Source organism: Megachile rotundata, chromosome 7, assembly GCF_050947335.1.
Source record: "Megachile rotundata isolate GNS110a chromosome 7, iyMegRotu1, whole genome shotgun sequence".
In the NCBI taxonomy this organism is placed as follows: Eukaryota; Metazoa; Arthropoda; class Insecta; order Hymenoptera; family Megachilidae; genus Megachile; species Megachile rotundata.
In genome coordinates, this window is record NC_134989.1 from 7,865,933 (window position 1) to 7,892,286 (window position 26,354).

General features: G+C 30.5%; 1 protein-coding gene across 4 annotated transcripts in view; it reads right to left on the reverse strand.

Annotated features, from left to right (window-relative positions):
* Positions 1 to 26,354, reverse strand: part of LOC100880205 (1-phosphatidylinositol 4,5-bisphosphate phosphodiesterase epsilon-1) — a 192,173-nt gene that overhangs the window by 72,031 nt on the left and 93,788 nt on the right. For all 4 annotated transcript variants that reach the window (XM_076533177.1, XM_076533178.1, XM_012292966.2 and 1 more), the window contains exon 4: positions 229 to 524. The gene's annotated coding sequence lies outside the window, so the exon portion shown is untranslated. The remainder of the gene's footprint in view (positions 1 to 228; positions 525 to 26,354) is intronic.

The window sequence follows — 26,354 nt, forward strand, 5'->3', positions numbered from 1 at the left end:
ATCTCCGATTATACCAGTCCAGAAATACACTTGCAACAAATTCGAAAATACCGTGTCACGAAGTGTTAATATCCCCCGATTTTAAATAACACCTTCAGCCTTTATGACATTTCATTTAAGAAACCCGAGGGAATCGGTAGAAAATTACGATAAAAGAAATGATATCAGCACTGGTTGAAGTATATCTGAGAGAATTATCTCGGAATGTCATGAAATTTTTGAACGTACCTTATCAGGTAATGGTTCGGCCACGTGGGGTGGAGGAAGCGGAAGTGGCTGTACTATTTGCCGCTGACGGTGATGAAAACGGTGGTTCTACCCACGGGTGAAATCGCCACTGTTCACCGTTCAAATCAGCCCGACGACCACGACGGGTAATCCCCACGTAGTTTTGCAGCCTGCATCAGGATGGCTCCATTGACCTCTATCCAATAGTATCTCTAGGGTAGTGTTCGCCCCTTTTTCCTCCTTTTTTCTCCGTTTTTTCCTTCGTTCCTTAAGAATTCGCACGTCTGTTTGTCAACCTGCAAATCACAAAAGAAGAAACTCTTTTCATAACTAGAACTTTATGGATACTATTTAGATACTTTTAAATGTTCGAGATTAGTATTATTAAATATGAGTATTATTAATATATGGGAGGAAGCATTCTTCAGTTGGGATGAAGCAATGTGGAATATTCGGAGAATGTACAGGCTGTCTCATAAGTAGTGGAGGTCCCTGAAATGGGAGACACACAAGTAGATGGTAGATGCCTGGATATACATCTGTATATGTGGATATGTAGAGAGAGATATAGTATTATTAATTATGAGTATTATTAATATATGGGAGGAAGTATTCATCAGTTGGGATGAAGCAATATGGAATATTCGGAGGATATACAGGGTGTCTCATAAATAGTGTAGGATCCTGAAAAGGGAGGCAAACATGGTAGATGCATAGATATGTGTACATATATCTTTGGGGAGATGGGAATTTGAGAAGATGAGAATTTGGGGTATTGGAAATTATATATGTGTGGATATGTAATATACATATTTATTGTGGATATGTAGATATACATATGTATATGTGGATATGTAGATATACATATGTATACATGGATATGTAGATATACATATGCACACACACATGTGGAAATGTGAAATTTGGGAAGTTAAGGAATTGGAAATTTTGAAATTTGAGATCTGAGAAATTTGGAAATCTGGGAATTTGAGAATTTGGAAATGTAGAAATCTGGGAATTTGAAAACTTGAAAATTTAGAAATATGGGAATTTGAGAACTTGGAAATTTAGAGATTTGGAAATTTAGAAATCTGAGAATTTGAGAACATGGAAATTTAGAAATCTGGGAATTGGAGAATTTGGAAATTTAGAAATATGGGAATTTGAGAACTTGGAAATTTAGAAATCTGGGAATTTGAGAATTTGGAAATTTAGAAATATGGGAATTTGAGAACTTGGAAATTTAGAAATTTGGAAATTTAGAAATCTGGGAATTTGAGAACTTGGAAAATTAGAAATCTGGGAATTTGAGAACTTGGAAAATTAGAAATATGGGAATTTGAGAACTTGGAAATTTAGGAATCTGGGAATTTGAGAACTTGGAGAATTAGAAATATGGGAATTTGAGAACTTGGTAATTTAAATGTGTTAATTTGAATAACCTCTATCTCAATTATAAAACGCTCAAATTCAGTTTTCCCAAAAATGTCTCAAAAAGTTAATTTCTCAAAAAGTCGCAACACAAAATTTTATCCCATACTTTTTCTCAATTTCACATTCAGCCCCTTCTTCACCTACTACCACTGTATTCAAAATATCCTATATCTCTCCCCAGTATATCAACTATATGGAAAATTTGTCGGTACTTCTGAGTGATGTCGGAAGAAACTTTCAGGAAGTGTAGCCACTCATTAATCCTTAAAGCGTCGAAGACTTCACTAAGATAGCTGTAAACTGTCGCTGACAGAATGCGGCGGTTTTAACGACTCACTGAGGAACGATGTTAATTTCTGTTTCGTCGCTCTTTCGGGATTAAACATCGTCACAAGTGTCTTCTTAAAACTCTCTCTACTTAGCATGAAACTTTAGGAAATTTTATTAACGATACTTATCCACCGAAAGTTTATCTGCTCAGGTGTAATTTAACATAGTTTAACAATTTCTATCTTGGAGCGAATAGTAAATAATTACCATTATTATAATTTTGTGATTGTATTTTATTCTACTTGTCAAGTGTAACGAATAATTCTCTCTATCATGCTTTTTAATTACATTTTATTATCTTTTGATGGTCATATTGGGGTGTGAAACGAACGTAGGCAATTTAGGTACAATTTTAGGTATTTTTATATCTTGAAAATTATGAGTACCTTTTTTGAAATATTAGGACTTTTTACTGTTTTTTTTCTGCAAACTATTATACTTTGTTCAGGTAAAATTTTAGGTTCTTTTCAGGTTGATTTTTTAGGTTCATTAAAATCGAAAGAAGCTTTGAATTTTTTTGTGAAAATCATTTTACAATTTTTTCACGTTTTTAAATTTTATTACATATTCATCATTTAAGTTTACTGAAATCACTTATGCAATGTGTTAAAATAACTTTCGAAGATTATTTAGAATTTTTTTTATGTAAAAATAATGGGTGGCTTCTTTGTGAGAAGTATTTTTAGTGACTGGGGTTTTAGAGGTCCCAGTGCGCCAGGTATTATTCTGATGAAGTGAGACCGTTAAGGGTTAATTACAATGTTCGTACAATTGAATTAAATATTAATTATAATATTCCCAGGATGATACTAAATTGCAATTGAAAATAATTTTCATAAATGTAAATGTGTCAACTGTTTCTTTAATAGTTGAACAAATTTTTCAATTTTTGTGACACCCTGTGAGGTCATGATATTATAATTATCATAGTATTATATATTATCATAAAATAATTTAACGCTCATTACAGTATACAATATGTATTTATAAACTTTTGTTATAAATTCGTATACAATTTGTTTCATTTGAAAATCTGAAGTATACAATTTCCGATTTAACACGTTCGCTGCAATAAGGGTTGAATAATCGATATCTCCAATATAACGCGACTAAATACAATAATTAATAAAACAAAATAATAGAGTAATATTGAACAATTTTATTGTATGTTGTGTAGGTAATATAACAATTTCCAATATTATAGAAGTTCAGTTATTAATTTATAACAGTTTAAAAGTTTCAATGGTAATAGCAAAGTTTAAAAATCCTCTTCTAACGAAAACAGTGGTAAAAACATTTTAATAAAATATTTGACTATCAAAAGTTTGACAACTTCTTCTTCTTCTTCTTCTTCATAAATGTTTAACGTCGCGTCGACTGCGTGGTCATTGGCGACGGCTGTATACTTGGGTACTATATTTTGTTGTACATGTTGGTTTCTTTCAGGAAGTTTATAGTGTTTCTTATGTGGTCTTTTTAGTTTTCTTTTATACTTAAATTAATACTAATTATTTTATGTTTATTAAAATTAAGTAAAAATTTTACATTTACTAAAGTTAAGTAAATAACAATATTAAATATTGTTATAATATCTATTATTATAGATATCAAAATTTTGCTTAATAATATTCACTTCAATATCAGAAAGTTATTACAAATTCAGATACTAGTGTATTGTATAGTAAATTTCCTACGAGAATTGTACTATTGAGAAACAACAGCAATTATACGTACAAGATAGTGCCACTGCACAAGAATGAACTACGGGTTGGTTACGTAAGATTTCGTACATGTGCAAACAGTAGCTACGTTGTTCGACTTGTTTCTGATATAATCTTGAAACTGTACACTTAATTGCACACTGCAGGTACGTTTCGAGAGTAATTAAATGCTATAATTCGTGAGAATGATGGAGACAATTATATTTGTAGTTTCAATTATAGTTAGATACTTCGATAAAGTAAAAATTTCATATTATCGTAAGTTTATAAATTTTTAGTTTGTAGATTTTTGAAATTTTAGGTTTCTAAATTTAGAAGTTTCAAAATTTCCCCATTTTCCAATGGTCAAATCTTCTTTTTTCCTATTTTCCTATTTTCCCATTTTCCCATTTTCCAATTTTTTAATTTTCAAATCTTCAATTTTACAATTTTCCCATTTCCCCATTTCCCCATTTCCCCATTTCCCCATTTCCCCATTTACCAATTTTCCAATTTTCAAATCTCCAATTTTCCCATTTCCACATTTTCCAATTTTTAAATATCCACTTTTCCCATTTTCCAATGTTCAAATTTTCAATTTTCCTATTTTCCCATTTCCCCATTTTCCAATTTTCAAATCTTCAATTTTCCCATTTCCCCATTTTTCAATTTTTAAATATCTACTTTCCCCATTTTCCAATGTTCAAATCTTCAATTTTCCTATTTTCTCATTTCCCCATTTTCCAATTTTCTCATTTCCCCATTTTCTAGTGTTCAAATCTTCAATTTTCCTATTTTCCCATTTCCCCATTTTCCAGTGTTCAAATCTTCAATTTTCCTATTTTCCCATTTCCCCATTTTCCAGTGTTCAAATCTTCAATTTTCCTATTTTCCCATTTCCCCATTTTCCAGTGTTCAAATCTTCAATTTTCCTATTTTCCCATTTCCCCATTTTCCAGTGTTCAAATCTTCAATTTTCATATTTTCCCATTTCCCCATTTTCCAGTGTTCAAATCTTCAATTTTCCTATTTTCCCATTTCCCCGTTTTCCAATTTCTAAATCTCCCATTTTCTCATTTTCTAATTCTGCAAATCTCCAATGTTCCCATCTCAGTATACTTAAACTTATAAGTATCTAATTTCCAATCTACAAATTACCAAATAACTTTATTTTAATATTTGTTAATTCCCAAATTTCTATAATGTTTAAATTACTCAACCATCAACTAACTATTGATCTTCTCCAAACACCTACTTCTCTCAGTCATTACTTTCAAAATATATTCTGAATATATACCTAACATATTGCTGTCTAAATTAACTTGATAAACTTAACTAGCTTCATGAACCAAAAAAGATTTCCCTAATACTTTTCCCACTAACCATACCAATTTTCTTCGAACATCAATACCCAATTCGACCGTTCATTAATTAAAACTCATGGTGGCGGATCTATAGATCGCAACATGAACACAGTTTACTTAAATAGAGAAACGTTCCATATGCACGTCAGTATCAATGCATCCTGAAACTTTTGATGAAGCTAACTGAAACGTTGAGGACACATCGAAACATAACTCGGAAACCTCTCCTATAATTACGCTTATGTCATTCCACGCTAAATCGATCACTTTTTGACGTTAATGTCAGAGATTTGGTCGAAAATGAAATATGATGTAGCTGTCGTGAAATTGGGTTAGATATCGGTCATCACATGATTAGTTTCATTTTTCAAACTTCCGTGTAAGGTACTTTTAATTTTCTTTAGGAAATATGCGCTCTTCGAATTTTTCAATTTTTCTTCATTCTCGGCAGACTATATTCATGAATTTTTTATCTTGGAAACTATTAGTCCAGTGAACTTCGGGCTTTTTTGCTTTAAATTACTGAAAGTGCCAGCTCGTTTACATAAAATGGAGTGTGCGGGCTTAGCAACTTATAAGGTTAATTTTAAAGGCATTTAGGATGGGATTTTGTTGATGAAATTTTAAATTATATCGTTTTTTGTGGGTTGATTTGTGAAGATTTCTGGAGAGATTTTTAGGAAACAAATATTAGCTAATTTTTCAATTTTTCAAGTTCTCAAGTTTTTAAGTTTTTAAGTTTTCAAGTTTTCAAGTTTTCAGGTCTTCAAGTTTTCAAGTTTTCAAGTTTTCAAGTTTTCAAGTTTTCAAGTTTTCAAGTTTTCAAGTTTTCAAGTTTTCAAGTTTTCAAGTTTTCAATTTTTCAATCTTTCATTTTTTCAATCTTTCAATTTTTCAATCTTTCAATTTTTCAATCGTTCAATTTCTCAATCTTTCAATTTTTCAATTTTTCAATGTTTCAATTTTTCAATTTTTCAATCTTTCAATCATTCAATTTTTCAATTCTTCAATCTTTCAATTTTTCAATCTTTCAATTTCTCAATTCTTCAATCTTTCAATTTTTCAATCTTTCAATTTCTCAATCTTTCAATTTTTCAATCTTTCAATTTTTCAATCTTTCAATTCTTCAATCTTTCAATTTTTCAATTCTTGTATCATTCAATTTTTCAATTCTTCAATTTTTTAAATCTCAAAATTCCTGAACTGCTTAATTCCTAAATCCCAAAATTTCTAAACTCTTAATTTATAATAAATCATTGAACTCCAAGTTCAAATTGAAACTTAAGAAACTTGAAAAATTTGAAAAATTTCAGAAACTTAAGAAATTTGTGAAATTTGAGAACTCCCAACTCAGAAAGACAAATCATGTACACAATCAAATTATTATTCCTCCAGTCAAAATGTTACATATCCCAATCTATACTTTTCCACATACAAGGGCACTCTTCCATCTACAAGCTACGTCCCTGGCCTCAGGTCCTCCATTCCAAGACGAGTCTCGAACCAATACCAAAGAACCAAAATCTGTACTATTTATCGCGTAATCGTCGAAGTCCCAGAATCTGTGCAGTTGGAAAAGAATGAAACATATTTCTCCAATTAGTTAGTAGTGTTAGAAGTTTGTTTCAATAAGAACACGAGTACCACCCTCGAGACTAATAAACTTGAAAAGTTACTGAACATTTTCTACCCCCGCGGAGTTTTCCTTGCCAACGTACGCTCACTGGTTTCATAAAATCTGTGGCAGAAAAACAAAATGCGGTACAATATCGTACAGCATGCGAAGTGCAAACAGGATAAACTTCTTTAGCGTAAAAGAGCTTTAACGGAATTTCGTTCCTTTTTTCTGTGACGTTCGATATGTTCGCGAGAGCTTCCGATTTAATCTGTTGTTGATTTTAATATTTATTTTGTTATTAAGTTTCGTTGATGCAATAAAATAAACTTGTGTATGAAGATATTTATATAAATTAGAAATTTAGAGATTTATCTTGTTAATTACAAATTTAGAATGTGGGAATTTAGGTAAGGTGCAATTGCACATAAATAATAATATCAGAGATGGGAACTTGGGGGGATAGAAATTTCAGGAGTTGGGAAGGTGGAGATATAGAGTTTTGAAAACGTTAGATATTTGAGAAGGTGGGAATTTGGAGAGATGGGAATTTGAGGAGGTGGAAATTTGAGAAAATGGGAATCCGGGATGGTGCAAATTGAGGGATTCGGAAATTTGGGGAGGTGGGACTTTGGCGAGATGGGAATTTGGGGAACTGGGAATTTGGGGAGATGGGAACTTGGAGGGATGGGAATTTGGGGAGTTGGGAATTTGGGGAGTTGGGAATTTGGGTAATTGGGAATTTGGGGATATGGAGTTTTGGAAAATTTAGAAATTTGGAAGGATGGAATTTGGGGAGGTGGGAATTTGGGGAGCTGGGAATTTGAAGGGATGGGAATTTGGGGAGCTGGAGTTTTGGAAAATTTAGAAATTTGGAAGGATGGAATTTGGGGATATGGAGGTTTGGAAAATTTAGAAATTTGGGGAGATGGGAATTTGGAGAGATGGGAATTTGGAGAGATGGGAATTTGGAGAGATGGGAATTTGGGGAGCTGGGAATTTGGGCAACTGGGAATTTGGGGAGTTGGGAATTTGGGAATATGGAGTTTTGGAAAATTTAGAAATTTGGGGAGATGGGAATTTGGGGAGGTGGCAATTTGAGAAGATGGGAATCCAGGGTGGTGCAAATTGAAGGATTCGGAAATTTGGGGAGATGGGACTTTGAGAAGATGGGAATTTGGGAAAATGGGATCTTGGGGGGATGGAAATTTGAGAAGTTGGGAATTTGGGGATATGAAGTTTTGGAAAATTTAGAAATTTGGGAAGATGGAAATTGGAGGATTTTGAAATTTGGGGAGAATTTAGGTTAGGTGATATTGCACATAAATAATATCACACATTATCAACAAAAATAATTATCAAAAGCTCCGAATAAAAAATGATGTCTCTCCATTCATCACTCGAATCAATATTTTCATCTAAAATACTAATTTACGTATCTTTCGTATTACAATTATTATCCTTTGACCTCCCCCATTGCTTTCAATCATTTCACCATGTATTAAATTAGTTCTTCTCAGTCGATGCTCTGTAGTCGAAATTTAATTAATACATATTAAATTAATTTTCGTTCCAATATGTTCATAAAATTTGATCCAAAGGAATTCGTCATCTACATATAATAAAAGATAATGAAACTGGTAATGTAATTTGATATAAACGAAATACGTTCGACTAACTCGCATTGCATTAAATTGCTTTATCTTATTTGGCCAAGGCGAGACCAATGGTTTCACATATTTATCTTTCGCCTTATTCATAGTAATATGGCGGAAATTAAATATTCTTCTTTTTAAGGTTATATTTGATTACGCACAATGGTATTGCAGTTTCCGATGATATTTCTGAATTTTAATTAAAAATTTTTACCGAAGAATGGCTTAAATTCGCTGGAATAATATTCATTATATAGCGTTCAAAGACTGAATTACAAATTTCGAACAAAAGGTGGATTCATGAAGAAAATAATTGTATTTGTTGTGAATTGAAATTATAGAAAATGATTTTTTAAAAATTTATCAAATTTTTAAATTGTTAAGTTTTTAGATTTTTATACATTACTATTTTATATATTTTTATTTTTTTATATTGTTCTACACTATATACAAAGGAATTGCAAGAAATACAAGTATTCTTAACGTACAATCAAAGTATTCTATCTTTATTAATTGTATTTGCTATATATTCCAGAACAAATTGTGATTCACCCAGGAACTCCAGTTATAAATAGAAAATGCAATCGCAATCGATTAATTCTGACAAATTCGTCCGGATTAATTGAGGTTCTGTTATTTTAATCCGATTCTGTGATCCACTTCCCATATATTTAAAATCGACCGGCACACATTCATTCGGCCGCAGGCAAATTCTATTAAAACGTAGCCACCTAGCAAACAAACGAGTCAATTTCGTTCATCAGGCTTTATATCGGCGAAGTAAACGGAAGTGAACCAGTACAATTCCATTTTCGTAGCAGCGAATGAAATATTCGTTCAATGTCGTTTACGTGAATGGTTTTATGCGATAATTAACTATAGCGGCTTTTTCTTTTGTTCGGCGAAATAACATCGACAGGTGTTGAGGACGCGATATGTTTCAATATATTGTTCCTTTATATGCACGATATCAATGTTACAAGTGATACAAATCAGTAATAAAGTATTTGCCTTACACTCAATTTGTTTCGTTAAACGTTCTTGTTACTGGAAGTTGAAATCAGATGGAAATGTTTGGTGAATTGTTTGCTTTGATCCCTTAGCTTATAACAAGCATTCAGACTCGTTACAGTGTTACAGTGCAGAGCATTTCACGGTTAGTGTAGGTCCCTGAAATGGGAGGTAGCTGACGTGATTCTAAATAAGATTTCCCTTTGCAAAAATGGGATTTGAAGCTTCGTTCTCGAATTACTAAGAACAAACACGGACCAATCAGAGCGTGCGTAGTCCTTGCGCTGGAATTGGCGAATTACCACGAGTGGAATTACTACGTATGGAATTACCACGCGTCGAGTTACCACGCATTGAATTACCACGCCTGGAATTACTATGTGTCGAATTACCACGCGTCGAATTACCACGTATCGAATTACCACGCGCCGAATTACCATGTATCGAATTACAAGGCGTCGAATTACCACGCGTCGAATTACCACGTATCGAATTACAACGCGTCGAATTTCCACGCGTCGAATTACCACGCATCGAATTACAAGGCGTCGAATTACCACGCGTCGAATTACCACGCGTGGAATTACTACGTGTCGAATTACCACGCATCGAATTACCACGTATTGAATTACTACGCGTCGAATTTCCACGCGTCGAATTACCAAGCATCGAATTACCACGCGCCGAATTACCATGCGTGGAGTTACCACGCATTGGATTACCACGCGTGGAATTACTACGCATAGAATTACTACGCACCGAATTACTACGCTTAGAATTACCACGCGTGGAATTACTACGCATAGAATTACAAGGCGTCGAATTACCACGCGTCGAATTACCACGCGTGGAATTATTACGTGTCGAATTACCACGCATCGAATTACCACGTATCGAATTACTACGCGTCGAATTTCCACACGTCGAATTACCAAGCATCGAATTACCACGCGCCGAATTACCACGCGCCGAATTACCATGCGTGGAGTTACCACGCATTGGATTACCACGCGTGGAATTACTACGCATAGAATTACTACGCACCGAATTACTACGCTTAGAATTACTACGCGTGGAATTACTACGCATAGAATTACTACGCGTAGAATTACCACGTCTGGAGTTACCATGCACTGAATTACCACGCGCCGAATTTCCACGCGTCGAATTACCACGCGTAGAATTACCATGCGTGGAGTTACCACGCACTGAATTACCACGCGTGGAATTACTACGCATAGAATTACCACGCACCGAATTACTACGCGTAGAATTACCACGCGTCGACTTATTGGTCCGAGTTTTTCTTAATAATTCAAAAACGAAACTTCCAACCCTATTTTTGCAAAGGGAAATCTTATTCAGAATCACGTCAGCTACCTCTCATTTCAGGGACCTACACTAATTGTGAGATATCCTGTACAATAATATCAAATGTGACAAAATTGTATTTGCATAAAGATCGATATTTGAGTGTAATATTACAATTTAAGTTCGACAAATTCAAAATTTGCCTAACATTTCAACATTCTTTATTTAACCTTGCAATAATAATTAGTCTACTCTGACCTGCCGAAAAACTCGTAGGTTAAGGAATTGAATATCATTAAAAATTGAGAGCATTTAAAGTAATTATATGTTTAGTACATAATATTTAGTTTATCTATATTATCTTGATTTCAGTTCATTCATTTTATGCACTATCATTTTTAAACCCAAACGAAAGACAAGAGCAACCACATCGCTACAAAAAAATTCAAGATTAACAAGTGAACGAAAAATTGAAAGCTTGTCGATGCTGCATAAAGTCGTTTAGATCCTTTGACAACCGGGTAGTGATGCAATTTTTGAAACCTTCTAAAAATTAAGAGATGTTTATGAGAAGCTCGACAAAAGGGCCATCAATCTGTAAAGCTCTCACTGGATTTTGTTTCGTCGGCTTTTTCGATTTCCCGCGTTTGTCACTTTTTCATCGTGCCCTGACTCCAGTTTTTGCGTTGCAGATATTATAGTACAATATCGAGCGCGTTTAAAGCTGACATAACGGACCGGAAAATTCAAAAATCCCCAGGTTTCTTTACAATTGCCAAGTACATTTCTACGCATCTTCCATTTCTCCGTTTTTAACGCTGGAACTCTCAAAGTGATCGGATAAGCATTTTGCTTACAATACATTTATATTCATTAATTTTGTTTGAAAAAGTTGTTGAGATTTCTTTGAAATCTATTTACAAAAATTGTTCAGGTTTCTCTCAAATTTATTTATAAAAATTCTTGAGGTTTCTTTGAAATCTGTTTATCTTGACAAAGACAAATTATTGTAAACATTAGTTTATGTTCTATTATAAATTTTTCAACTTCACTGTTAAATTCAAAATAAGTGTGTACCCTGATAAGTTTAGTGCCTGTTAAAAAATTAAATATTCGTCCAAATTTAAATTTCACTAATCATCATTTACATATCCAAATTATTATTTTATTAATATTTCACTAAAGTGCAGTTAAATATTAACGTATGCTAATGCATTTTATTAGATATTAATGTGCAGTCCGATATCAATGCACATTATAAACCCAGTCTACAATATGAAACAGAATATCACAGTCACAAAATGTATTTTCATTTTTGAACTTCATCATCATTTTTTATTGCAGTTATAACCGTTAAAAATGTGTTCTTGCACAGAAACAGTATTTACAAGGAACAAATACTTTGTTTTATAATTTTTATCTCCATTTTTTCCACACGTTTTCGAGACGGATATTACAGTTTTATATTATTTTATATAAAAGTGATTATTCAAAATTGCTGTCTTTTTCCATTGAAGTTGTATCGTTTGAGTAAAACGCTTTTTAATTTAACTGGTATTGATTCTATTCGATTGGTTGCGTTTTGTAAATCCTCGGATCTGCAGTATTGAAATAATACCGTCGGGAATATCGTTATAAAGCTGTGTTCGTGTTTTATGTACTTCGTGTCCATCACTTGTTACAGAACTTGCAATACGTGAATATTTCATGTTACAAAACATTTCATAGTTATTATACGGATGTTTAGAGAAGTTCATAGTAAAATGGTTAGGTTAGGAATTAGGTTAGGTTGGAATATTTTGCGACAAAATGAAGGACAATGGAATTGGAGTTGTCATCCACCTGAGGGCGCCACTGATGATCACATCACTTAATAATTAATAATTTACTAATTTAATAATTTAATGTTGGAAGTAACGGACAAAACAAATGAACTGCGCTATGCGCGTCCGAACACGCATCACGATGCTTTGTCCTACGGTTACAGTTTTACCTTCGTCTACGAAGCACCGCGCATTTTGTAAAGACATTTTTATATTATTAAAGTATTTTCCGTTCACCTCAGCACTGCAGTTTATTTTCCTGGAGCTAATCCTAATATTTAACTTTGGGGATTAGGTAAGAATTTGTGGATTTAGAAATTCAGGAACATGGATAATACAGAATTTAGGGATTTAGGACCTAGAAAGTTGAAAACAGAGAACTTGGGGCTTTGAGGATTTGGGGACATGGGAGCTAGTGAATTTAGGAATTTGGAGACAATGGGAAATATTTAGATTTTGGGACATAAGAACTAGGGAATTTAGGGATTTGGGGACAGTGGGTACTAGTAAAAATTAGAGATCTAGGAAAATTGGAGATTTGGGAATTTAGAAATTTGGAGATGTGGATATTATAGGATCTAGGGATTTGGGGGCGAAGGAGTTACTGGATCTAGGGATATGGGGACATAGGAATCCCTGTATCGATGGCTTTGGTGGCATAAAAATTTAAGGACGTAGAAATTACTGAATTTAGAGATTTGGTAGCCTAGAAATTAGGAATGTAGGTGATGTAGAATATAGGAATTTAAGGTCATGAGAGTTAATGGATCTAGTGATTTGGGGACATAGGAATTCTTAGATCTAGGGATTTTGGGTGTTAGATATTTGAGGTCATAGGAATTACTGCAACTAAGGATTTGAAGACTTAGAAATTTGTGGACATAGAATTATTGAACCTAGGGATTTGGACGCATAGCAGTTTAAAGATATAAAAATATAAAAATTTAGGGACTTGGAAATATCGAAACTTGGGGACCTAAAAAATTGTTTATCTGAAGATTTGATGTCGAAAAAATTCACGAATTCGAAATTTGGAAATCTAGAAACTTGAAAATTTCGAAATTTGAAAAATTGAAAATTTAAAAATTTAAGAAATTTGAAGAACTGAAAATTTAAAAATTTTTAAAACTTGAAAAATGGAAAATTTCGAAATTTTGCAAGTTACAAATTCAGAAACCAATCTAAAATTACAAAAGTTAATTAACCTAGAAATTCAAGAATCTAAAGAATTGTGTCAAAATTTTGGAAATCGCGTTCTTAAATATTGCACAACTATCCAGAAAAGTTGACCCGTTATTGATTTTTCTATACAGTCCCATAAAACCTCGCTACACAGAATGTTCCGAAGGATTTATTATTGCAAAAAGCAATATGCACTTCCGTTAAAAGCAATAAACGCGTGCGTAGTTTTTCAGAAAAATGGAGTTGCATTCTTCATGTTTGCACGCATCAGTTCTTTAAAATATTCCGCGCATAAAAGTATCGAAATACAATATAAAATCAATCGGCAATCGACAGTAAAATATTTCGAATATTTGTATAAAGTATCTCAGTTTTCAATTTATAACGTGTCACAAATTATTGATTTCGTTTGTGTTACAGCTTAACACTTCTTTACGCAGAGACATGAATACTGTATTTCCATTTTCTCTTGAAACGAAATTTTTTAACTGAAGTGCCACCTCGTGAACAGTGCTGTACTAATTATTTCCGGCACCGTGTCCCATATGTATAATACTTTTTTACAAGCTTCATACACGTTATTTTTATTTCACTACATCTGTTATCACTGTCTCTGGAATTAGAACCACGTATAAAAATTTCACTTTTATGGCCATAATGTTATGTTACATGCAGAATTGTCTTAGGTCACGCAAAATTATTGTTGATACGACACGTAGCAATTGATAACGGTAGCAATTTGTTACTATCGTGGTAATAAATTGTGTGATGAGCGATTAAGGGCCGTGCGTTTAGGTTAGGTTCGATGGCGCATCAGGTGAAAGAATGTCATAGAAAATGGCTGCCTACTCGAAAGACTAGTTTACAACTCTCCAACTATATTATTTGAGTTGAGAAGAATTATAGATATTTAGGAAAATATAAAGCAAAGACAAAGATATAAAGCAAAGACAATGCAAGATATTAACATGTGTTAATAATGTTATGTACAGTAGTAGTATATCATGCTAGCTAATAAAGTATATCATTACAATTTGAACAAACAAATTTTATGGAAATCGTGAAAAATTCTGAAAAACAGTGGCCCTAATTTAATGGCCATGAACTGTGTATTACAATGTGTTTCAAATATAAATTCTCTAAATGTATTGTATTTTCTCTTAAGAGAGGGCGCTTGAGAGGGGTTCCTTTCATTTTGCCCGAATTCTCTAAATATAAAATGGCGCTTGAGAGGGTTTCCTCTCATTTTGCCCGAATTCTCTAAATATAGAATTTTTCTTATACGTGTGCACCAGTCTTCATAAAATATACACTTACAAAGAACAATAACCCAAAAAAAATTAAAAAAGAATCAATGTGACATTTTTCTACTCGTGCTTTACATCACGAATTTATTTCTCAATTCTCGGTTTATCACGGACCGAAAGTATAGCATTAAACTTGTCTCTCCCTCCGCTCTTTCTTCACCGTACTCTCTTACTTTCAGCCCCGGTAACAAAAGCTTTTATAAAATCATAGCTAAATCTCATCATACCGCGGCATTTTCTTTCTCTCGCGAAACAATGTTTCCGGCGTCAACACGGCAAGGCATCAAAGTGCTCGTCAGATGTATTGGAGAAAAAATTGTGGTGTTCGTTCATTACGCGCATCGCGAAGGACATTAACATCGTTTTTCTAGGTTAACTGGTATTTTCTTCGTGTATGCCTAGAGTTCAGCTAACAACGTCGGTCGCAAACACACGGCGCCGTGAAAATCATGGCACGTGCAGCTAAATGATGATTTTACGTTATAAAGTAAATATGAAAAGAAGGATAACATTTTTTTCATATTTAGTCTCTTTTTTAAGAAATTTGAATTTGCAGAATTTGGGTACTATTCAATTTATTTGTAAGAAAAATTATTTATGATAAAAAGTGTTTTTAATAACTTTTTTATTGATTTAATAATTAATGGATGTTAAATTCATAAATGTATATATTCAAACTGTAATATATGGTTGAAATATATGGTTAATTGTTTAGAAATTTGAAGATCTAGGAATTTTAGGTTGAAAAAGTTTGGAAATCCAGGGATTTGTATATTTGATGATCTAGGGATATGGGAGTCTAGAAATTTTACAATTTGGGAATTCGAGGATCTGATTTATGAGGGAATAGTGTGATTTGAGAATTTAGGAATTTGGGGAATAAGGAATTTGGGGACCTGGAGATTTAGAATTTCAGAATCTAGGGATTTGGGAATTTAGGGATTTTTGAAACTAGGGATTTTGGGATCTAGGAATTCCTGAATCTAGGAATTTGGTAATTTTAGGATTTTGGAATCTAGGAATTTGGGAATCTAGAGACTTGGGAATATAGGGATTTGGCAATCTAGGGATTTGGGAATTTTTGAACCTAGGGATTTTTGGATCTAGGAATTCCTGAATCTAGGGATTTTGCGATCTAAGAATTTCTGAATCTAGGGATTTTGAAAACTACAGATTTTGGAATCAAGGGATTTGGGAAACTAGGGATTGAATCTAAGGATTGAGGTATTTGATGATTTGTGAAACTAGAGATTTTAGGAACTCGGAATAATAGGAAGTCTAGAAAGAAAGAAAGTTAGAAATTTAAATATCGATAAATCTAGAAATTTACAAAAGTGAAATCTGAGAGTTTTCCAAATTCGAAGACTAAAAAATGTGAAAATTAACAAAATTTTGAGTCCGGAAATTTGAAATATCTGAAAGTCTTGAAATCCGAAAATTTGCAACCTCGACAATTTGAAAATTTGAAACTTTCAGATCTTAGAAACTCGAAAACTTGATATCTTACAAACTTGAAAACTTAAAAATCCAAAAATTTGAAAATTTGAAAATTCGATAGCTTGCTATCCTAAAAATTCGAAAATTCGAAGACTCAAACATTAAAAAAATGTTTCAATAAAATTTTCAAATATGGACATTGTCAAGTTTGCATATGTGTCCTCGTTGAAAATACGTCTACGTTGCACCCAAGTGTACTTCCACATCTCTGAATGGAGGGAAGCCAATTGACCGTAGTTCAGTGCAGAGGGTATGAGAAAACGAGGCGAAGATGTGTAATATGTGGGGCGGTCGATGGGACCGTTTATATTGCGTTACGTATGCTTTTAAGTTTCACTACTACCCTTTTTTTGCACAACTCGATGCTGAAAACAACTTATCCCTTTATAACCTGAATTTCCTGTGCACGTCTCTCGGAACCAAAGCAGTAATCGTTTATCTCTCAAAATATAGTCAAGAATTTTTTTGGAATTTCTTCATAGACGAATCTTTTATGATCAGTGATGATTGAGAAACCACTTTTGAAATCAATGATTGAAATCACTTTTAGGAAATTTTATAGATTATATGAAGTACAATGATGGTGTCAAAGTTAAATTTATTCTGTTTGAATAAAAGATGAATTCTACCTGAATATTCTACTTGAATGGAATTTTGTTTGAAGCTGCTTAATTGAAAAACTATTTATTATACTTTATATATTCTTTAGACATTTCTATTTATTATATGTATAAAGACTACTTTACCAAATGTGTGAAAATAAAAATGATAAAACAGTAGTACGTGTATATTAAAATTAATTTGTACTGAATAATTAAAAAAGGAGTTTTTAAAGGAAAATATGCAAACTTGATTCAAACTTAATATTTTAGTTTTAAGTTCGATCACTGCAAAGACCTAACCTAACCATGAAGACTAAACCTAAGTGTAGTAGGTGTAAATCTTGGATATTTAGTCTTGAAATTCAAAATAATACGAATAAACGATGAAATATAAATTAATAAAGAATTACACATTAATTCTTTGTTTTAATAAAAACAACAAATTTTGAGAAAAGCATCTCAAAAAATTTTACAAGTAAAAAAAGAAAACTTTAAAATAAGTTGAATGAGTAGTTCATTTGTTTCGGTAATAAATTGCCGATAATATGTATGCATGTATACGATTCGAATCAATAGAAACAAATGGAAATAAAGAGAAAGAAGGGTAAAGAAGGGTCAGTCGTAAAAGAAAGCAATTATATGTACATACGGTACATAGGTACTGTAGATGTTTAAAGTGAAGAGGTTCTGTCTTGGCAGTCGACAAAACTTGTTGCCACGTAAGCACATTGTTACGTCTCCGCCAAATCCTTAATCCTTTTGATACGAACAACGTGTACTACTGTACTAGTTGCTTGAGTAAGCTTACTAGGTTCTTGTATTAAGTTGCAGATGATCTAAGTAATAGACATTTCTTATTTCGAACTTGTTTTGCACTTTGTATAAAGTTAAGCAATGGAGGAGTTAGGGTTAACAAGGTTAATTTGTGGATTTAGAAATATTTTGTAGGTTAGGAATAAGAAAAGTGAGGTTATAGGAAAATGAGCACTGGAATTTTTAATTTTTGGATTTTTAGTTAATAGGAGTTTGAGTTTAGAAATTAAGTAATTTAGAAATATATGTAATGAAATATTGCAATTTTCAAATTTTCAGATCTCTGAATATCTAAATTTCTAAATTTCTAAATTTCCAAATTTCCAAATTCCCAAATTTCCAAATTCCCAAATTTCCAAATTCCCAAATTCCCAAATTCCCAAATTCCCAAATTTCCAAACCCTCAAATTTCCAACTCTCAAATTTCCAAACTCTCAAATTGCCAAACTCTCAAATTTCCAAATTCTCAAATTTCCAAATTCTCAAATTTCCAAATTCTCAAATTTCCAAACTCTCAAATTCCCAACTCTCAAATTTCCAAACTCTCAAATTGCCAAACTCTCAAATTGCCAAACTCTCAAATTCCCAACTCTCAAATTTCCGAACTCTCAAATTTCCAAATTCTCAAATTTCCAAACTCTCAAATTTCCAACTCTCAAATTGCCAAACTCTCAAATTTCCAAATTCTCAAATTTCCAAACTCTCAAATTCCCAACTCTCAAATTGCCAAACTCTCAAATTGCCAAACTCTCAAATTTCCAACTCTCAAATTTCCGAACTCTCAAATTTCCAAATTCTCAAATTTCCAACTCTCAAATTTCCAAACTCTCAAATTGCCAAACTCTCAACTTTCCAAATTCTCAAATTTCCAAATTCTCAAATTTCCAAACTCTTAAATTCCCAACTCTCAAATTTCCAAACTCTCAAATTTCCAACCTCTCAAATTTCCAAATTATAAACTTTTAAATCTAGGAATTTCACATCTGAAAATTTCTAGCTTCTAAATTTCACATTTGCCCTAATCACTGTAACTAACAAATAATAATACACATAATTTATACCAAATAAATAATGATACACAAAATTTCCACTAAATAACTAATAACATAAATAAATTATCCCAAATGAATAATGACACATATATATTCTAACAAAACAATACCCTATATTATTATTTATAACCACTAAAAATAAAAATATCCAATAAAAATAATAAAGAAACATTACTAAAATTGAATTGAAAATAAAAAACATATAAAGTAAAGTACGAGCAAATTGGATAGAAAATGATCGAAAAGCACCGGAAATAGAAAGAATCGTGAAGTATATGTAGTGGACAACGGCATGCCTTGTTATTTCCTCCGAAATTCTCTGTCGATCGATAAACAAGTTGACAGATGGGTTAATAGACAGAAACAGGTATTTGTGAAATGTCCATAGCGAGCGTACATGCAATCGTATGTACATATTCACTTTCAACAGAGTATACATAGTATAGATATCAATCGAAGCTACGTTGAAAAGACGTATGTATATGTATATATAAGTGAAACGATACATAAATGGCGAAGGAAATAGATATATATGTATCCACATGGTTGTCTACACGCAAGAAAACAACTGTATTTCGAGGCTTTTATCAATATTGCTAGTTGCGGCTTCTCTATGTACGTTGATACTACAGAAGTCCATTAACTCGTTCACTCGCTTGTTATTTGATGTGTAATCGAAGGACCGAAAGGTTTGCCATTGTAAATTAAGTTGTGCTTACAAGAAATCTCGAGTACTCTTATTTAACATCTTCTTTATTTTCTTGCTTATTTTTTTTGTAAATCTGTATTATCTATATATTATCTGTATTATCTATATTATCTATATTATCTATATTATCTGTATTATCTATAGTATCTATATTAACTATATTATCTATATTATCTATATTATCTACATTATCTATATTATCTATATTATCTACATTATCTACATGATCTATATTATGTATATTATCTACATTATCTACATTGTCTACATTATCTACATTATCTATATTATCTACATTATCTATATTATCTGTTTCTATATTATCTTAAATTTTAAGTCTTCTACATTATCTTACTAATTTTCTTTTAAACCTTCTCATACATTATCTCACATATCATCTTATTATCTTGTATATTATCTCCTTTATCTTTTATACTATCTATATTATCTTGCACATCATCTCGTATATTATCTTGTTAATTTTTTTTGCAAATTACTCCTACTATATTATCTTGTATATCATTTTCTTAATTTTTTTGTATATTATTTTATATACTATCTTGTCTATTATCTTACATATTATCTTACTTGTTATCTTGCATACTATCTTATAGATTATCTGATATATTATCTTGTACACTATCTCATTTCTTTCATACCACCTTATGAATTTCAATATTTTGTAAGACTATATTATTTGAGTTTAAAAATGCATACAAAAGTGCATATAAGACTAATTACACGTATGCAGATACATAGGTATTTTCATATGCAAAAGTACACATAAAAATAACAGTAAATATTTTCTATTTGAAAATGTACTTAGAAAAAAATTATGTTTAAAATTTACTTAATAACTTTTATTAAAAAGTATTAGATACTGAGCTAGTTTCAAATCTTGTACGACTTAACTCTTGATGAAACATGGAGATAACACGAAATAGTTCATGGTGCTACCCATGTCAAAAATTTTGGTAATTTCGCGAACGATGCGCTATAGATACCAAGCAAATTGGTGTACACGTGATCAGGCGCATCCCTAACGTGCACGCGTTCGTGATATAAAGTGATATGTGTGCAACATGTAGTAGCTTCTCGACGATGGACACGTTATCACCGCTACTGCTGGAGGTTCCATGATCGATCCTATCAAACTCCATTAACTCGTTCGTTCACCTGCTATCTACTCTATGCTTGCATTCATGTATGTATGTCGTCAAGTTTACTGCCAACCTAATGCATAGGCTAATTTTGGTTGAGACAATCGTGACTTGTCGAAGGAACGGAAGCACAAACTTATTTTCTGTGGTACATAACCTCTACTGGTGAAACGAGTTCGACATTTTGTTATGGTACTTCAGGATACCTGAAAAATTTCTAAGTTTCTTTGATTCAGTTGGAAGTATGCTGTTTTACTAAATATTGTAGCTAATTGATGTTAATATTAGTAGTCAATTGTATATTTCCTTCTTCAAATTTAATTTAAAATGGACTTTTGCAAATTTAATTCCAAATAGACTTCTGCAAATTTAATTTCAAATAGACTTCTGTAAATTTAATTTAAAATATACTTTCTCAAATTTAATTTAGAATATACTTTCTCAAATTTAATTTAAAATAGACTTCTGTAAATTTAATTTAAAATAGGTGTTTATAAATTTAATTTAAAATGGACTTCTGTAAATTTAATTGTAAACCGTTATGAACTGATTTTATTTGTTTTTTAAGGTCGCTGTGTTTGTTGAAATACATTTTGCTGACATTATCCATTATTTGTAATGACTAATGCGAATCTGTAGTTACTGTAACTATTGTATTTGATGTGTTTGTAATTGATGATTGTAATTGGCATTCCGATATGTGCCAACGTTGCCAGCACTGCCCATGTTCCTCCATTTTGCGCTACATTTGACCATTCGAATGGTTCATTGCATGCATCATGGACATTAATAACATTTCTCAGTGTTAATTTATTTTCGTGGCGTGCGTTAACTAGAAATTTTCTATGGTCTGCAGTGGTTCTCAAATTGTGGAGAAAAATGGATAAACACGAAATATTTCTGAAATACTCAATGAACCAATTATGATGTCATATTTCGGTATTATTTTTCTCTCTTTTTTTATGTATTTTCAAGTGATATACGATGCTGAATTTGATGTTTGATATATGTTTCTTATTTGTAGAAGCAGTTTCATTACCATTTATACAAATTTATTTAATTTTTTGCAAAATGTGATTTTATAAGGAATATGTCCTAAACTATGAAAAGAATATAACTACATTTGTTTCACACATATTTGAATACCCTGAATATTATTTAAAATATTAAATTTATTAAATACTTGAATATTTGAATTATTATATTTCAAGTAGATGTTTGATACATCCAAACACATTTATGATAAAAAATAAAAGTCTTGCAATATTAGAATATTAAAATAAATATTTTCAGCAACAGTAAATTTTTGTTTTTGACTGAAATATACACAATACATTTATTAATTCGATGATAATAATTTACTATTAATTTACATAAGTTGATGACAATTTTTCTGATGAATTTTACAACACCCAGTACATAAATCTATTTCGAGATAGATCGAAAAGTCTTCCACCAAAAATCGTCTTTAAACGACGGCACTGCATTCCTTCGGGGACGTTGTTATTTGCCGTTCTATGGGTTCATTGAAAACTTTCAATGACTTCTGGACTCAGTTTAGAGAGTAAGTCAAAAGGACTTTCGGAACTGTTAATGAGTATTTTAAGAAGTAGTTAATTGGAACGAAATCTAACTTTCCACTTAGCTTGCACCCTAAAACTATTAGAGAAAATATTTGAAGCTGTATTATACACGGTGATACAATAATTAAAATACATATTTAGAACCTTCAATTAAATATTTCATTTTTAAATCGGTGAAATAAATCAAGTAGTCTTATAATCGAAAATTTTCTAATCAGAGCAACGAATCTCTTTAATAAAAATTCAATCAAAATTCTTTAATCAGAATGGATAACAGTTTTGTATATAACAAAAACTGAATTTAATTTAAAATAAAATTGTTCATCATTGCGTTTCTATTTGTTAGATTATTTTCTTTGGATTATTTGATTAAATGTATGCAAGTAATTCATTATAAGAAATAGCGAGACAGTTTTATCGCAAATTGTACAAAACATAAATAGAACATGACACGAAATATGTTTAATTTAAGATAAAATTGTTTAACATTGCATTTCTGCATAATAAATAATTTTGATCGAATTATTGAATCAAATGTTTGCAATTCGATGTAAGAAATATGAAGACAATTTTCTCGTAAATTGTACAAATATAATGAACACTATTTTATATTAAATGATAGTAAATATACGAAAAATAGAATTATTAATAAAATCAGAAATAGAATTATAAATAGAATTAGAAGATATAGCTTGCTATGAATAATATTTGAATAAAAAATTTGTATAGAATAGCTGTAAAATTTTAAGATTTTAGACCGTCACTAAGATGAACGAGGGAGCATGTATGGTTGTCAGGAAAGACTAAGAAAAATTCATGTTATATCACATAATACGTCTTTGTTAAGAGGATAGAGGAGGTTTAAGTGAAATTGTGAGAAATCGACGACTGCTTCATGGAACTGTATAGTTGTAGCCTTCAATAAGCTTATGTCACCTGTCGAGGCTTTTTCAGTATTGTCTAAAGTGAACCTTGAAGTTTAAAATTAGAACTCTCGATTTATCTAATTTTTCAATTTCTACTGAAAGTGCTAATTACTATCTAATTATATCGTATTTGTATTTGTATAACTTTGTGGTCGTACTTTAAATAATTTTATATTTCAAATTTCTGCTCTAAAATTTTTTATAATAGTGTTAGAAACTGATACTAACATAATTTGACTAATAAACTATTTATAATTAATAAATAAAAAATAAGTTATTGTATACTTTCAAAAGTTTGTCAACTCAAAATGTCTCAAAACAATTACCTCCGTTTATTGATAAAGAAATAAAAATATATTTGACAAATTATTAAATGAAATATATTTATTGAGTATTAAACTCTATATCAATTTACAAAGAACGACAAAAGTGAGTTAATAATATTGAATTAATATTCTATTATATTTGAACCCCTTTGTTAAAGTATGCACAAGCTTCATATTCGACTATCGATATATGTAGATGTTTCAAACCAGAATGCTTTGGTACATTATGTGCATGTCTAGCTTCGACAGTTGACCCATTCATGAAGGTATTAATTATACTTGACTTACAAAGCTATTTCTCATAAGCTGTGATACGCTTAGTACGATACATTTAATGGGACAATACAAATTAATTTTAACATATTGCACCATTTATTAAAAATTCTCATTTATTTAATCTCTAACATCTTTAACAGATGTTCATACAATAAATGTTAGTATAAATTCATTTTCAAAAATACAGGCATTTTGATGTTTATATTTTATTGACTAATTTTCATTTTTATTTATTTTGAGACAAGATTTATTTTTATCCATTTTGATTTATTTCGTTTTATTGTTTTATTTTTAATAATACTTCTTTTCATTCTTTTATTTCTAATCATACTTCTTTTCATTATTTTATTTTCTATAATATTTTCTTTTATTGTTTAATTTACTTTATTATGTATATTATCGTTAAATTTGTGTTATGTGTATTATTTTTATATTTTTATTATGTACATTATTATTAAATGTTTATTATGTATATTATTATTAAATGTTTATTATGTATATTATTATTAAATGTTTATTATGTATATTATTATTAAATGTTTATTATGTATGTTATTATTAAATGTTTATTATGTATATCATTATTAAATGTTTATTATGTATATTATTATTAAATGTTTATTATGTATGTTATTATTAAATGTTTATTATGTATATCATTATTAAATGTTTATTATGTATATCATTATTAAATGTTTATTATGTATATCATTATTAAATGTTTATTATGTATATTATTATTAAATGTTTATTATGTATATCATTATTAAATGTTTATTATGTATATTACATTTTTATTAAGTACATTCTTAAATATACACAATAATTATCATCTTTGTCATTTACTTTCAAAAGTGACTTTCGACTTTCATTCAATTTTTCCCTCCAATAACTGAGCAATGTTCATAAATTAAATTTTTGATGAATATTGCAAATGTGACATCAACAAGCGTATCAGTTAATATTGATATCACGAAATTTGATATTAACCGACGTGTAAATCGACGCGTGCAACAATTTTCATGAATAATTCAAGTTTCAAAATGTTTTCATAAATCTTTAAGTACGCATGAGAATATACTATTTATAACATATCGATTATTGGGGTAATACGTACTTGTAAAGCAATAGTTGTAAAAGACCTATCGAAGAATTGTGCTCAAAACTCCTGAGATTTGCATTTAATTTGATTATCAAAGTGGTTTGGATTTATGAACTATGCATATAGCGAACTCGCTTCGATAAGAGAAATGCTGATGCAGCTTTAAAGTCCCAGCGCATACTAAATTGTGAATCGTTACTTTGATACTCTAATAAATATTTCTAGGTACTTTTAATTTACTTTCAAAATATTTAAACACTGTAAGATTTCGTTATATTAATTTATAAAGCAGAATTGATGTTAAAATATTTGAACACATTTCGATTGGTAGTAACATAACCTAAAAATCTTTTGTGAAGTTTCGAATTGGTTAAAATTAAATATATTTTATGATTCATTCTTTTTATAATAATATAACATGTTTAAACACTTCAATTTTGATTTTGTAATTGATTTATTTTATTTAAATATGTAAAACTTCTCAAAAATTATTATAATTCAAAAGAATTTGAATTTGTATTAAAAAAAATTTGTGTATATTTTTTTACAGTAAACACAGTTGAATTCGATTATTTTCGCATAAGATTTAGAAAGTTATAAAATCATATTCTATTTTTTTATTTTATACATTATATATATTTTTATGAATTTATAAATTTAACTAAATTCTCTCTTATGATTCTATTATTTATTACCATCCTCGCAAATTAATATCTCGCAAGAAAAAAATTTGATAATGCGCCTTAAATGGTGGCATTACGCGAATTTCATTTTACGCTTAAATCTGTCATAATCTTATATTGGCGTGGTATAACGTTCCATGAGTAACTTTTGTGGACCACCGACGAGAGAGCTTGAATTAAATTCAATTTCTTTCGAACGAAATATAAAATGAATCACACTGAGATACAATTTCATGTAATTATGTCAAGAGATGAAATTATTAAATCTTCATTAAATTCTCATCTTTCGTATTGGTGTTTTATTAAATCAAAAGTAAACATTTATACAGTAAAATGTGTTCTTGAAAATGAATTGTAGTTAGAATCTTGGAAAATCAATTTAATATTTGCAAGTACATTTGTTATATCAATTTTTTTTTATTTAATATATTATTTAAACAAGATAAGAATTTTGTTTAAATTTTATACACATATTTTAAGAGTTTTATAGACGTTAAAAATTGATATACATATGTATATGCTTTATGAACACATATTGAATATATTAATCAAAGGTATATTTACAATGGTAAAATTAATTTTTGCAAGCAATTATTTTTACTATATTTCTTAACCATGATTCTCATCCTAAAATACGAATAAATATTTTAATTAACAAGAATAGT